The 17,069-nt window shown below is 38.8% G+C and overlaps 1 long non-coding RNA gene across 1 annotated transcript; it reads left to right on the plus strand.

Annotated features, from left to right (window-relative positions):
• Positions 1 to 1,611: 1,611 nt before the first annotated feature.
• On the plus strand, positions 1,612 to 15,600 carry LOC139764409 (uncharacterized). The gene is made up of 3 exons (XR_011716370.1): positions 1,612 to 1,685; positions 9,777 to 9,873; positions 15,567 to 15,600. It is a non-coding gene; the product is annotated as an uncharacterized lncRNA (long non-coding RNA).
• Positions 15,601 to 17,069: the final 1,469 nt, after the last annotated feature.

Raw genomic sequence — 17,069 nt, forward strand, 5'->3', positions numbered from 1 at the left:
GATGGGTTACAACTCCAGCGGTCAGCTGGGTGGGTCACAACACCTGTGGTCAGCTGGGTGGGTCACAACTCCTGTGGTCAGCTGGGTGGGTCACAACTCCTGTGGTCAGCTGGGTGGGTCACAATTCCAGCGGTCAGCTGGGTGGGTCACAATTCCAGCGGTCAGCTGGGTGGGTCACAACTACAGTTGTTAAGGGACCGTTGTTAACACCGAGGCGATCGTAGCTCCATACAGGCCCCTCCAGTGAGTTACCTGCTCACTGGTAAGGGTATCTAACTTGCATATTTCTCACAGTCCAGTTCGGTGGAGGCAGACGCTCTTGTATGAGGATGGTAGGCCCAACTAGGTGTAACCCAAGCATCAAGCAGAGAGAGAGAGAGAGAGAGAGAGAGAGAGAGAGAGAGAGAGAGAGAGAGAGAGAGAGAGAGAGAGAGAGAGAGAGTCAAGTATATATGTGTGTGTGTAAAGATTCGCCATGATTAAGGCTAACACGGGTTCTTATCACTAGCAATTCGTACTTGGATTCTCGGGGTGTGCGATAACTGGTGCAGGTCAGACGTGTGTTGAAAATGAGTGTATGAGTTTTTGGAGCTGGGTATGAGTTGTGGATGATGTGCAGGCGAAGTCCGGCAATACCCTTCTGCATCAGTCACTCCGACGACGACGAGGCTTCGTCTCGAACACCAGGGAACTTTGGCAACACCTTTCCCCTCCCAGGGGCAGCAGCGCCACTTGACCTCAGCAACGTCTTACTACAGCAGCAGCACCAAGGGACCACAACAGTGCTTCCTCCCTCCTGCAGCACAGCCACAAGACTTCAGTAGCGCCTGCTTTCTCTTGCAGCAGTCATGCGGGACTTTCGCAATGCTTCCTTCTTCTTAAAGACCTCTTCAGGTTCAGGATCTTGGTATTACCCCCTTCCTCCTGTGACACTGTCTCAGGACCTCAGCAACACCTTTTCCCTCCTGCAGCAGTAACCCAAGACACGGTAGAGTTCACCTCTCATGCTGCACCACTCACTTTTGCAGATACATGAAGGCCTGTCTTATGCACATAGCCCTAGTCATACATAAAGCCCTGGCTAAACATAAAGCACTAGCAATATACGAAGTCAATATACAAACCCTGACTTACTCAAAGCCCTGGCTATATACAAAGCCCTAGTCATACATAAATCCCTGGCTATACGTAAAGCACTAGCTATACACAAAGCCAATATACAAACCCTGACTTACTCAAATCCCTGCCTGTACATGAAGCCCTGGCTATACACAAAGCCCTAGTCATACATAAATCCCTGGCTATACATAAAGCACTAGCTATACACAAAGCCAATATACGAACCCTAACTTTACTCAAAGCTCTGCCCATACATGAAGCCCTAGTTATACATAAACCCCTGGCTATACATAAAGCACCACCTATACACAGAGCCAATATACAAACCCTGGCTTTACTGAAAGCCTGCCCATACATGAAGCCCTGCTTTATACACAAAGCCCTAGTCATACATAAAGCCCTGGCTATACACAAAAATACATAAATGTTGGCTATATATCAGCGATCATTCTCCGCCAAGGTGGCGTTTACTGGACATTGGAGTCTGGCAACAGTGTCCAGCATTTGTTTACATGTTATCATCAGATCAGTGTCAAGGCTCCCGCAGCTGAAATATATATTAAAAAGTAAGTTTTTTTTAACATTTTTATGTTTAGGAACGATTTACGAGCTACATAGTTACCTAAGAGATGGGTTTTTAAAACTATTTAATTGGAGAACTAAGAGATATTGTGCAATATTGAAGTTAAATTAACAGCGAACGATGAATGGTGATTTAAATTTAGTTCTTTGGAGACATTATTTGTTGATATTCATCTCTTTAAAAGAAAAGTTAAATGGCATACCTTTAAATTATGATCATTCTTACCAAAGGCAGCTTTTTATTTAAAATATCAAGTCATTTTAACGTAGTTACTAAAGAAAATGTGTTCAAGACACCGTATCTTTATCATGTCATACGTGGCATGGACAAATACACTGGTAAATTGTGTAATTATTTCTTTTAGTTTCGTCATATTATTACTTCATAATTTTACAAAATGAGCATCACTGAGCAATGATTTGTTTTTTGATATAGAATATTTTTCAAGGGCATGGACAAATACACTGGTAAATTGTGTAATTATTTCTTTTAGTTTCGTCATATTATTACCTCATAATTTTACAAAATGAACATCACTGAGCCATAATTTGCTCTTTGATATAGAATATTTTTCAATGGAGAATGAGTTTGATTATTTTTATTCATTATAGGTTTGTAAATAAAATGGGAATTTTTATTTACCACAGGTTTGTAAATGAAATGGGAATTTTTATTTACCACAGGTTTGTAAATGAAATGGGAATTTTTATTTATTACAGGTTTGTAAATAAAGTGGGAAGGGTTATGAATCACAAGGAAAATATTGGTTGATGAATACGTAAGAAAAGCTGAAAAGTTTCTGCAAGGTAGAGAATCAGTGTAAACAAAAGCTCAGTGTTGTTGGAAATTTAGTTTCTTCTGCTCTTTTCTGTTTGGTGATAAGAATGTGTTACAAATGGACTGAGTAAATTACCAGTTTAACCCTTCATTGAAACTAGCTTTGGATGAGGAGTAACTTTATTGTGCAATGGTGATGTAACATTAAGAGATCAGAACAAAGACTGAGGAGCTTGATTTGGAACTTTACATCCTTTTCTGTTGGATCAGATACTATCAAGAGGATATTGGTGCAGTATGTAAATATTAGGGAAAATGTGGTGTTCATCGAGACAGAAGTAGACCAAACATATAAGATAGGTAAAATTTCATAACATGGTTGCACGTTTTGTACATGAATTTAATGAAATTATTACCAGTTGATTTTTTACAATGTGTCTAGTTCATACAGTGTGCATATTTAGATATAGTACCTCTCGCTCCATCAGTTTAAACTTAATATGAAGTGACTTGTGATTGGGAATACCTGGTTTACAAAGAGTGTGGTTGAGAGAGAAGAAGAGGGTGTTTTGAAATGGTTTAGTCCCATGAAAAGAATGAGTGAGGAAAGATTGACAAAGAGGATATATGTGTCTGAGGTGGAGGGAACGAGAAGTGGGAGGCCAAATTGGAGGTAGAAAGAGGAGGATGAAAGGCGTGCAAGGAATAGAGTAAATTGGAATGATGTGGTATACCGGGGTTGACGTGCTGTCAATGGATTGGACCAGGGCATGTGAAGCATCTGAGGTAAACCATGGAAAGTTTTGTGGGGCGTGGATGTGGAAAGGGAGCTGTGGTTTCTGTGCATTATACATGACAGCTAGAGACTGAGTGTGAACGAATGTGGCCTTTGTTATCTTTTCCTAGCACTACCTTGTGCACATACAGGGGGAGGGGGTTGTCATTTCGTGTGTGGCGGGATGGCGACAGGAATGAATAAGGGTAGACAGTATGAATTATGTACATTTGTATATATGTATATGTCTGTGTGTGTATATACATGTATAAGTTGAGATGTATAGGTATGTATATGTGCGTGTGTGGACGTGTGTGTATATACATGTGTATGTGGGTGGGATGGGCCATTCTTTCGTCTTTTTCCTTGTGCTACCTCGCTAACGCGGGTGACAGCAACAAAGTATAATAGAATATAAATAAAGACAAAGAGAGATATACATAAGTATATGTATGTAATTAGGAGAGATGGCCAGAGAGCATTATTGGATTTTGTGTTGATAGATAGGCATGTGAAAGAGAGACTTTTGGATGTTAATGTACTGAGAAGTGGAGCTGGAGGGATGTCTGATCATTATCTTGTGGAGGCGAAGGTGAAGATTTGTAGAGGTTTTCAGAAAAGAAGAGAATGTTGGGGTGAAGAGAGTGGTGAGAGAAAGTGAGCTTGGGAAGGAGACTTGTGTGAGGAAGTACCAGGAGAGACTGAGTGCAGAATGGAAAAAGGTGAGAGCAAAGGACGTAAGGGGAGTGGGGGAGGAATGGGATGTATATAGGGAAGCAGTGATGGCTTGCGCAAAAGATGCTTGTGGCATGAGAAGCATGGGAGTTGGGCATATTACAAAGGGTAGTGAGTGGTGGGATGAAGTAAGATAATTAGTGAAAGAGAAGAGAGAGGTATTTGGGCGATTTTTGCTGGGAAATAGTGCAGATGACTGGGAGATGTATAAAAGAAAGAGGCAGGAGGTCAAGAGAAAGGTGCAAGAGGTGAAAAAGAGGGCAAATGAGAGTTGAGGTGAGAGAGTATCATTAAATTTTAGGGAGAATAAAAAGATGGTTTGGAAGGAGGTAAATAAGTGCGTAAGACAAGAGAACAAATGTGAACATGGGTGAAGGGGGCTAATGGGGAGGTAATAACAGGTAGTGGTGGTGTGAGAAGGAGATGGAGTGATATTTTGAAGGTTTGTTGAATGTGTTAGATGACAGAGGAGCAGATATAGGGTGTTTTGGTCAAGTGGTGTGCAAAGTGAGAGGGTCAGGGAGAATGATTTGGTAGGCAGAGAAGAGGTAGTGAAAGCTTTGCGGAAGATGAAAGCCAGCAAGGTGGTCGGTTTGGTTGGTATTGCAGTGGAATTTATTAAATAAGGGGGTGACTGTTGTTGACTGGTAGGTGAGGATATTCAGTGTATGTATGGCTCATGACGAAGTGCCTGAGGATTGGCAGAATGCATGCATAGTGCCATTGTACAAAGGCAAAGGGGATAAAGGTGAGTGTTCAAATTTCAGAGGTATAAGTTTGTTGAGTATCCCTGGGAAATTATATGGGAGGGTATTGATTGAGAGGGTGAAGGCATGTACAGAGCATCAGATTGGAGAAGAGCAGTGTGGTTTCAGAAGTGGTAGAGGATGTGTGGATCAGGTGTTTGTTTTGAAGAATGTATGTGAGAAATACTTAGAAAGACAAATGGATTTGTATGTAGCATTTATGGATGTGGAGAAGGCATATGATAGAGTTGATAGAGATGCTCTGTGGAAGGTATTAAGAGTAGTTGGTGTGGGAGGCAAGTTGTTAGAAGCAGTGAAAAGTTTTTATTGAGGATGTAAGGCATATGTATGATTAGGAAGAGAGGAATTTGATTGGTTCTCAGTGAATGTCGGTTTGCAGCAGGGTGTGTGATGTCACCATGGTTGTTTAATTTGTTAATGGATGGGGTGGTTAGGGAGGTGAATGCAAGAGTTTTGGAGAGAGGGACAAGTATGCAGTCTGTTGTGGATGAGAGGGCTGGGGAAGTGAGTCAGTTGTTGTTCGCTGCTGATACAGCACTGGTGGCTGATTCGGGTGAGAAACTGCAGAAGCTGGTGACTGAATTTGGTAAAGTGTGTGAAAGAAGAAGGCTGAGAGTAAATGTGAATAAGAGCAAGGTTATAAGGTACAGTAGGGTTGAGGGACAAGTCAATTGGGAGGTAAGTTTAAATGGAGAAAAATTGGAGAAAGTGAAGTGTTTTAGATATCTGGGAGTGGATTTGGCAGCGAATGGAACCATGGAAGCGGAAGTGAGTCACAGGGTGGGGGAGGGGATGAAAGTTCTGGGAGCTTGGAAAAATGTGTGGAAGGTGAGACCATTATCTCGGAAAGCAAAAATAGGTATGTTTGAAGGAATAGTGGTTCCAACAATGTTATATGATTGCGAGGCGTGGGCTATAGATAGGGTTGTGCGGCTGAGGGTGGATGTGTTGGAAATTAGATGTTTGAGGACAATATGTGGTGTGAGGTGGTTTGATAGAGTAAGTAATGAGAGGGTAAGAGAGATGTGTGGTAATAAAAAGAGTGTGGTTGAGAGAGCAGAAAAGGGTGTATTGAAATGGTTTGGTCACATGGAGAGAATGAGTGAGCAAAGATTGACCAAGAGGATATATGTGTCAAAGGTGGAGGGAACAAGGTGAAGTGGGAGACCAAATTGGAGGTGGAAGGATGGAGTGAAAAAGATTTTGAGTGATCGGGGCCTGAACATACTGGAGGGTGAAAGGCGTGCAAGGAATAGAGTGAATTGGAATAATGTGGTGTACCGGTGTCGACGTGCTGTCACTGGATTGAACCAGGGCATGTGAAGCGTCTGGGGTAAACCATGGAAAGTTTTGTGGGGCCTGTATGTGGAAAGGGAGCTGTGGTTTTGCTGTCTCCCGCATTATTATTTAACCTCACAAAGTTCCCTCTCCCTCATAACCGATGTGATACTGGAAGATAAGTTTCAAGAGTGATAAAGGAAAATCTTGCTTTTAAATCACTCTTTACAGTGTCAACAGTGATTTATTAAGAGTAGTAGAACATATATCGTAATCCTATGAAAAGTTTATCCATAATGTAGAATTTTACCAAAAAGTCAACAAAGCTTATGAAAATCTCATGTAACTTCCCCTAATGACTTATGGTAGAAATGTCCCAATATTCATGTGGTCTGATGCTAGGGACCATATGCAGTGGCTGCTTTTGGGGAGGGTGGGTGGTGGACCAGGTGTGCTTTGTTTGTAGACATTTGTTGGCAGTAGGTGCAATCTTCATTCATGATGATTTCTAGAAAAGTTTCAACTACTGTAGATACCCATATTTTCCTTGAAAGACTGAAGTAATCTACCAGGAGTGAGCTCACATGGTGACCAAACTCTTAGCAGGGGCACCTTGATCTTGGCCCATGTGTCTCTTGGTCTGTTGATCTCAGCCCATGTGGATTTCATTCTAGCAATCCTTAGCTTGTTAGTTTGTTTGATGACAAGTTCATCATCACTTCTTTAATAGGGATTGACATGGCAAGGGTAAAACATGCCTCAACCAAGGTCATCTTGGGTGGAAAGAAAAAAGTAAGAGAAAAAGAATTAGAATATCTAATCAAGTCCTAACAGGTAGTTGTAGATCTGACTCTTAAAGGTAGAAATGTTAAAAGAAGAGGAGAGAATGAAATCAGGAAGAGAATTTCACAGCTTCACTGCTTGAAAAAAGGAGTTACTGTATCATCATGGTCATTCCTCATGTGGCCAGTCTCCACAAAGTAATTATTGAATGCAGCAGCCAGACATGCCTTGGGTCTAAGCCACAGTGGCAGGGATGTATGCAGACAACTTACAGGAGCAGAGCATATAATGATAACTGGAGAACAGAGAGAAGGCAGTGATATCACAAGAGCATAGGACAGAATAATATCCAGAGAACAGAGAAAGGGAGTAACATCATGATAAAAAGGAAAGGATGGTTTAAGATAGATGATGCTTGGGGAGTTAATGAGTTAGAAGTTTTTGACTCCAGTTTAACTGATAGGGGTTGGAGGAAGAACCATCCCAGATATGTGAAATATCCTTCATACCAGAGCAAGTATATTGGGAAACTTAGACATGCTCTTCATGTTTTTGGTGTTTCATGGTTGAATTGTATTCATATTTCCATAAATGTTTATTCTATAAAAGCACTTCATTATGTCTTTTTTAACAAATCTGTGTTTGTACTGTATGGGGAAGGTTTTACACTTGATGGGCCCCACTTTTTGAGCATTCTCTGCTTTCATATAACATTTGAAAGTTATGTAAGACCTGCATTAACCATGTCCTCGGTCATATTCCATTCATCCAGCACTCTAATACTGTCAAAGTGCATCTTTAGATTTTTCTAATTTCATCTTTTCTCCAATGGTTACTCTGTTCCTACATCTTTTGAAGAATTGTTCTCTGTCCACATCATCAATCTGTATTAAAAACATAATGGCTGTAATCAGGCTAACCTTCAGTCTTCTCTGCCAAGGTGGGCAAACTTAAAGCATCTTGCCTTTCCCTGTAGCCCAGCTCTATATTTGTTGTTCCATCTTTGTTCTCCTCTAGATCTCTTTCAGCTCTCTGTTCCTTTTTAGGAGTGGTGACTAAATGTGAGAAGCATATTCTAGTTTTATCCTTGTGCTGAATATGAGGAGGTTGCTAAATATTTCTTTATACATATCCTTAAAAGACTCTAATATTTGCTGACAGACAGTTTGTCTCCATAACTCTTCTGTTGAGGAACTCTGGCATCAGGTTAGGGATGATGTTGACTCCAAAGTCCTTTGCACACTCAGAATTGTAAAGCATATTTCCAGCCAGATAATAATCATATTGAAGCTCTCTTTTGCTTTGCCCCATCCTCGTTAATTACATTTGCTTGGATTGAATTTCTTCAGCCATTGATCAGACAAATTTCAGGGTCTATTTAGTTCCCCTTGTAAGCTGATGCAGTTCTGCTTGCTTCTCATTTATCTAATGACCTTTGCATCATCTGAAAAACATATCCAGGTAGGAAGGACTCCATACCTTCAGGCAAGTCTTGTATGTAGATCAAGAAGTCATGTTCACAGAACACAACCTGTTAGCCACCTCGACCCATGTAGAGAAGGCTCCTCTGGCTTACATCATTTTTATCCCCTTCCACTGAGAAAATCTTATGTCTGTTGAAGAAGTTTATCCTTTATTTCTCCCTTATTCTTAATTGCCCTCACATGTGGTACAGTGTCAAATACCTATTGGCTGTCCATGTAAGCAGTAAAAACAATCCACCCAGCCATTCCTTTTGTTTAAGGTAGAGCTGACTCTCTCAGAAATCTAATATATTTGTTACACAAGACCACATTTCCCTGAAACCATGCTCTCTCTCACTTAGTTGATTTCCATTTTGAAGAAAATCATCCCTTTGTTTCTAACTACCTTTTCCAGAACCTTTCAGACTATGATTTTCATTGAGACCAGTTTGTAGTTCATTGCCTCTTCCTGGTTTATTTTCTTATGAATAAGCATGTTGTTTAATCTTCTCTGTTCCCTTGGCACCCTTCCTCTCTCCAGCGACATCTTGAACAACATTTCAAGAGGCTTTTCCAGTATATCTAAACTTATCTTTAGCATATGTGGTGAAATTCTATCAGGACCCTGTGCTTTATATGGATCAAGACCTTTTCTTATTCTTTTTATTTCTTTCCCAGACATCTTAATTCTTCTCATCCTGGTGTACTCTGATATGTTGTTTTTAAAAATTATCCTGTATAAACTATAAAAACCTGTGTTGTCATAGGAATTTAAATTCCCCATATTGTCTCTTTATAATTGAAATTCCGTATTATCAGTTGTTTTTGACCTCTTTGAAGTAATTGTTTTACTGCTTCTTTGTTGTAATTGTACATGTTTCGATGTGTGTGTGTGTGTGTGTATGTGTGTGTGTGTGTGTGTGTGTGTGTGTGTGTGTGTGTGTTTGTGTCTGAGTGAACTGCAAAGGCTCTAATGCTTGGGGTTATTTTCCCATGACACCAAAAATGAAGGCCATCATTGGTGAACCAGTGCTGGTAGGTTTTTAACAACTTATTTGAAATGATTATCTGAGTACAGAAGTAAACTGAAATTACTGATATTTGCTATACAGTACACATTTCAATGCCATTTTTTCCAAACTGTAAACTTGTCTTCAGTGAAGATTAATAATCTGTTTTGAAATATCTTTTTCTCAGTAGTACTGTATAGTGAATAATCTCCTAAATATAAAAGTTTCTAACATTGAGTTAAAAATGCTGATCCAACTAGTGGATCTGTATGTACAGCTAATGCTAGTCATCTGGCCAACTTTTTGTATTGTTGAAAAATATTTGTCTTAGAAGGAATGCTATAGTTGCTTTGTGTTGTTACCTCCAGCTCTTAGGTGGGTAAACTTCTGTAAATAGAACCTTCATTCTTCTGATGTCTGTTGATACAGCAGTCATTTTCAGTAACTTTCATGTAAAAAATGTTAAAATAGAAGCTTTCTTGACAGATATTGAAGTTGACGAGACGTGAGAAGAACTGACAAAAGCACTGGATGCTCATCTAAACCATGGCCATTGTAATTATGGGGGTAACATCCTGTAAATGTAAGAGGGTTTGTGATGTGAATACCATGCTTCAAAAATAACCAGTTCTTTTGGAATGTGTTTTCACTAACAGCTTTATACGTGAAGTTTTGGTTTTGAAATTGTTGTGGAGTGTATTAAAGTGCAATGTGTGTTCTGTGTAGCTGTTCACTCTCATCTATGGACTGTGTTGTATGATTATTTGACAGACACTTACTTGCCCCTAAACTAGGGCGAACTATGAGGATTTGCACAGTTTATCAACCATAATACTAATGAGGCTAACTGTTGCTCATTCATAGAGACCCGTAACCATTCAGTTGTCAGTGATGTTATGTGTCAGCTGTACTTCATAAAACTGTCACATGAGCTGCTGGTATCGATTGAAGAGGATAGGCAGGTTCAGCAAAATGAGGGCCCAGGATGATTGTACGTGCTCTTTTCTGCACTTTTTTCAGCTGTTCCCTCTGTGTGGCTGTTGGTGAAGAGTACCAGGCTGGGGAGGCATATTTGAGCTTAGGTAGAATGAAGATGGGGTAGACATTTTTGAGCTTAAATGGCAGGCATCCTAGTAGTCTCAGTTAGTGGAGGAGATACAGGTGGTATGACTTGTCCAGTCTAAACCATCACCTATAATGCCATCAGAAAGTTTGAAGTCACTGACTACCTCTTGGATGTCAGGGCCAAGTGTGGTGTAAGGGGGCAGGATGTTGTCTGCACCCAGGTTGATGCACCTGATCATAGTCTTCATGTTATTGATGGTGTTGTCACTGGCTATAGTCCACTCCTGAAGGTTGTTGATGATGTGCTGAAGGGCACTGAAGTTAGGAGAGTTGGTGGTGATAACATTTCCAAGGGCAGTCATCTACATACTTCTGTTAGTGGTTTACATCCTTCAGGGTATCATTGAAAAGGATGAGGAAGCAGATCACCTCCATCTTGGTGCCCAGTGGGGCACCTCAAGGTATTTATATTAAGGTTGAGATGTTTTATATCATGATATGTAAGTACTTTTTTCATGCTATTTAGCTTGATGTTTTGTAATGCACCTTTTCCCTTTGACTTTCATCATATTAGATTATACATTATAAAGTGATTATCCTTCACTTATTTCTTGGGATTTTAGCTAGATAGATACACTCTTTGTTTTTTCAATACAGCAGCAGCTACCAGCCTCTGTATTGGTAGATCAGAATTTTATATTTTGAATTTTTGTTTTGGTATTTGGAAGAATTGAAATCCTATTAGTTGAAGTGCTGTATGTAGAAGATCTCCATTCTAATTCTCCATAATCTAAAAACATCATGAAGTGGAATGCTTGCCTTTTTAGAACTCTCACCAAAATGATAGAAAGGTTTCTAAATGTGACTACATCATTTTTTAGTGTTACATTAACCCAGACTACTACTGTCAAAGCCCTTGCCCCTGCTTTTGTTGTAACCCAGTCCACTGTTCTGTCATTGTTCTTCAACTCAAAATTTGATCTGGCAGTGTTCTGAGCTTCAGCAAGTGATGCCATAGTTTTTTGAGCATTTTTGTGGTAACCAACAGGGTAGGGGTATTTGTATGCCCCATTCATATTTACCTTGGATTAGAATAATGTACAGTCATGGCAGAAAACTTGGCATGATAGGGCCTGTGCTAGTATTTTTCACCTATTAGTATCTTATCCCCAAAACATCGACTCTGAAATGGTGAGAAATACTGGAGCAGCTCATGGGCATTGGTGGGAATGGAGGATCCCCAGGGTAGCACCAGGTGGTGGTCAGTCTGCCTGGAGCTATTGTGATTTGTGAATGTTTTTTCTGTTGTCCCCCATGACCTCTGCTTTTTATCCTACCCACATGTGCTTTGTGCTGGGTTTGTGCTTTAATGCCTGGCCCTAAGGACTTGTCTAAAGAGGATATTGCTGCTATTGTAGCTTTGTACAAAGCAGGGAAGTGTAATAAGGAAATAGCTGAAACTACAGTGCTGGCTTTACGAAGTGTGCAGAGATTGTGAAAGCACTTCTTTGATGGTGGTGACATTGACATTCCTACCCAGAGGAAATGAACTGGACAACCTCGTATCACTTCCCAATGTACTGAGAAGATCATCCAACATCAAGTAGATAAGAATCCATGTGTTTCAGCATGACTGTTAAAGGAAGACATTTATCAGCTACTTGGTCATGTGTCTGAATGTATTATTCGTAGCCATCTTCATGATGACTTTAGATTCAAGAGGTGTATGCCTCGCAAGAAATTGCTTCTGACAGACCACCAGCACAAGAATAGACTTGCATTTGCCAGGAAATATTCGCAGTGGGATGACAAAAAATGGAAGAAAGTGTGCTGGTCTGGTGAGACTTCATTTGATGTTACTGGTAGCCATAGAGGCAAAGGGTACCACTTACTGGGAGCTGTAGAGGCAAAATACACTGGAGGCCAGGTAGTGGCTATATAACCGTAGGTACATTCAAGAAGCTGTAGAATTTCCAGACTCACTAGTGGTTTAGGAGGCTTTTGGCTGTAATGGTGTTGAAATTCTTGTGTTTTTATCTCAAAATATGACTATGAATCAGAATCAGTACCTGGAGCTGCTGTGTGATGAATTATCTAACTTTCGGGAAGACTGGTTGTGATATTTTTATGCAAGATGGTGCACCATGCCACAATGCTAAATCAATACATGACTGGTTTGCATTTTGTAGTGTGACGTACATTCAGGACTGGCTGGATAACTTACCTGACTTTAACCCTATTGAGAACTTGTGGTCGATTTTAAAGTCAGTTGTGTGGGCAGGCTACATCCAGCATTCCTAAGCTCCAGGCTGCCATTCAGGATATTTGGAAAAACCTTGACCCTACATACCTTTAGGACTGTAATGAGGCTAAGGGACATCATACATAGTACTAAGGGAAGTGAGAACCTGTTTTATCTTGTTTATTGATATTTTTATATGTTGCTTCACACTGTAAGTAGGGTATGCCAGTTTTTTCCAAGGAATGAATATTATTTATTAGTAGCTCCAAGACCCCTTTGATGGGGCTCCTGTGTCTTTGAGGATGCACTTCAATTAGGAGGAAAAAAGTGATGGACTCCTTTTGAATAAGTTTCTCGATAAGATTGTTTGGAGGGATTTAGGATTGGTATGTAGGAAAATTTCCCTGTGTCCAGATGTTAGGGATTTTGTAGTGTAGCCAGAAGTGGTTGAAGAGATCTGTAAGTGCTTGGACAACAAATAAGCCACAGTATTTTGGGAAAGTTTGATATATTTACAGAGCTAGTAGGAAGAATATTTTTTTGATGCACTGTTGAAGATCGGTTCATAGTCAACATTCACTAGTTTTCTTTATATTTCTCAGTTTTTTTTACCATACATTTTGTTTCATCAGATTAAATGTAGATTAAATGCCCTATATTCTTTCACTTTATTAATGAGTTACATTACTTGTGAGATATTTTGAGGACATAAACACTGTCCATTATTAGATAAATTACATAAAAATATACAGCACAAAAGAAATACAAGTAAAAGAAATGGAGTGGTTCTGGTTCAAATCTTGTAATGTTATAGATGAAGCCTGGAATGATGATATCTTGGACTGAAATCCATCTTCCCCTGAAGTTTGTGTATGTTAGTGTATTTGATAGGCATCAAACTTGGTAGGTCAAATGATTTGGGGCTTCCTTTGAGGCTTTGGTATTCTGTAGAGACCTATCATTGTTGCAGTTGACAAAAGGGAGTTTATAGCTTTTAATAACACCTTTATTAATCCCTACAGGATGGCACTCTGAATTTAGGGGGTCCTTAGTATGGGGTTTATCAAATAATTCAAAAAATATATTTTGATCTTATCAGTTACAAGGAAATATCAGAAAAAGTAAAAACAAAATGAATTATCCATATTCTTTGCTGTGCAAACCCTTAACTTTGGCACGCTGTGAGTGTTCAGCATATCAGATTTATTAAATTTTACTGACTCTTACATCATCTCTTCTCTGCCATCATCAGTGGATTAGTGATGTGCAAAGAATTTTTTCCACCACTAAATGACCAACATATTCCAAATCTTTATTACCATAATTGATGCCTCAGATTGTCACTAATTCGCCACGTATTGGTACAAGGCATACCAAGCACATGTCCCACAGCCATGCCTTCTCCCATAGTGAGACAAAGATTCTTTTTTAGTGCTAATTGCAGTTGCTTGTGACATAAGGCATCTAGAAATAATGATGAAAGTGCACATTTCATTCAAAATGAAGATGGAATAGGCAACCTATACTAATACAGGTACATTCTGTATGGTGTTGGTTGTACCACAACCACTGTCTTGTATAGCCAACTGAAACTAGGATTCTTCTGGTGCTAATTGTAGTTGCTTGTGACATAAGGCTCCTCTTTATACCAATAAAGTGCGCATTCCATTTTCAGTTTGTGGTGAGGCAATTTGTTTTATCATAGGTACAGGTCACATGTGAGAACCTGAACAAGTTTGGTTACAATCCTTATAGGGTTACATGGTACCTGTGCCTAATTTTGGTTGAATACCCCTGTGTGGATTTGGATATGCTGCTATCATTAGTGAATGATCTAGGTTGATGGCAAAGTTATCATTTAAGATCAGATTTTTTAAATTATTTCTTTAATTTTTTCATAAGAGTTTCCCACTTCTGTGTTGTATGCCCTCAGATATTTACAGGGCTCTATTCATAAGAGTGTGAAGTGTGAAAACCCATTTCTCTACCATAGGCAGGTCCTGCAAGCATCCATTAGGTTTCCTATTCCTTCCTTATCCTCCTTCCATTTTTGAAAATTGGAAAAGTCATTACTTAAGTTCTTCAATTACATGCCGGAGGCATAGTCTCCAGAGATTAGTAAGCGATGAAGTTTGTCACAGCACGATAATGTTATAGACCTTAGCAAGGTACGATGTAGTTATTGGGTCTCTGTGGAAGAGTTTCAGTTAAACTTGTAGGTATTATGTGATCAAAGAGGGTTGATATTTGCAGATAAACCAATTTTTAGGGTTAAAACAGTGATTAACTCCCCACTGAGCAAGTGCTCTTTCAGATGCTTATAGAGCTTTGCATACTTTAAAGAAGTGGTTTTACGTAATTCAGAACCTGCACCAATGTGTGTTAGGATAACTTCAGCTTCTCCATTGCTAAAGTCTCTGAAAGCATTTATTATGTCTTGTGTAACCTACTACCATACTAAATAATAGTGAGTCACAGTTTAGAGTATTTGCTCTAGTCACATTATAGATTCCTTATCGGTTAGTAAACAAAGACATTTACTTATGTAATGACCCATTAAGTTTTTTTCATATCAGATCCCAGTATCTTTGCTTCCTAGTTTGTACTGAAAATTTACTTAAAATAGTTGCTCAGTATAGTAAAGAAACATCATTAAAAAGTATTGAAAAGACCTGTTGATGGAGAAAACTTTAGTTTCTTGGAATACTTCCAAGAATGAAATGCTACATTCTTGATCTTATCACCACATGTAATGCAGATGACTGTATGGCAAACAAAGGTTACATAACATGAAAGTTATAAGATGTAGGTAGGTGTTTGCTTTGATCGGCTGTTTGAGAAAAAGCTTTCCAGGCAGTGTGTTTTGGGTTTTGTGTGGATTTTGCTTAGTATCTGTGCTGTTGATAGTTCATAATTGTTAATAAACGTGTGGGAATTTCATGACTTAAATGTTACTAATATTTTTGCAGAGAATCAACCTTCAGTTTGGGGGAGCGTAATGATGCATGCTGCTGTTGACGGAGACTTTGAAGCAGACGAATCCCAGTATTTACTTTCTGATACAGACACTGATACACGCACAGTTACTATGACAGGAACCCAAAGGCTGTGTTGCCTGTCATTTTGCATACGAAACTTTTTTACCCGGTTAGTATATATTGGTATACTTAAATGTATTTCACAGCTAATTGTGCATAGATATGGTGAAATGAGTAATAGGAATGCTTTCCAGCTATTATTGGCAGAAGAGTATAGAGGAACTAATGTATTGATGTAACAGCTCATTTGTTGATATTTTCCTTTCACTGTGTTTTGCTTTTTTACTGTTGAATCACAAAATGTGAAACCTTTATGGCTATAAAGCTTCTTAGATATGTATAATATATGAAATGCTTGTAGTTGTCATTCAAAAAAGATTTAATGTAAATGGAAAAATGACAATTCTTTAAGATAATAGTGCAATAATGTTTTTTAGATATAAGGATTATTGTGCTAAATTCAAATTAGACTTGGAGAAAATGATCAGCAGATTAATTTTAGATAACATTGATATGGCTATACTTTGCCCATACTACATTTGTCTTGACCATTATATTCCTTGTTCACACAAATGGTACAAAATGTAGGCTACTGATTGGGTAAGTTAAATATGTTAATTTGTATTGAACTGCTTGTTTGATCAGAACTTCATGTAATGTATATCATATCAACTTAAGTTTGTGGATGCTACCAAGCTCTGCCTGCAAGTAGAAAGTCTCTTTGACAAGGCTGTAACATAAGCACAGTTTTGTTGAAGAACTCCTCATTATCAGTATGATTTATATGTATAAGAAGCAGAACTGGCTCCAAAACTGATCCTTGAGGTACACCACTTGTTACGTTTAACCATTCTGAGGCTTGACCATTATTCACAGCTCTTTGTGTACAGCTAGTGAGCCACTTTCCTAACCACTGAAGTACAGCCCTATCTATATCATGTGACTTTCTTTTAGTTTGTGACCTTTGATGTTGAACTTTATCAAATGATTTTTAAAATCTTGAAAGACATCACATGCTTTACTTTGGTCATGCATGTTGATTATATCACTAAAGAAATCAAGTAGATTTATCATACTAAAGAATAATTCACTTACAAATTTGATGAAATTATTTTCAAATTATATGTTGACTTTTAAATCATCCTCTGTTTCTTTCTTAATGTTTATAGTAATGATAAGGTTACATGTTTTCCTAAACTTCAAAAACACTTTGATTTGACTTTCAGATCATTGAAATTTCAATTTATAAAACATCCTGTCCCAATATGTTGAATTTGTGAGATTGTATTTTAAATGAATTGACAGGTAAATCATCCTCATACTTTTAGTAAATCTGTTTGATCTTGGAATCAGGTTGTGTGAAAGCATGGTGAGCTGCTGCATGCGTCATCGTCAGTTGTCGGCAAGATCAGTTCGTATTGGTTACCCAACATC

The sequence above is a fragment of the Panulirus ornatus genome, chromosome 49, assembly GCF_036320965.1.
Source record: "Panulirus ornatus isolate Po-2019 chromosome 49, ASM3632096v1, whole genome shotgun sequence".
NCBI lineage: Eukaryota > Metazoa > Arthropoda > Malacostraca > Decapoda > Palinuridae > Panulirus > Panulirus ornatus.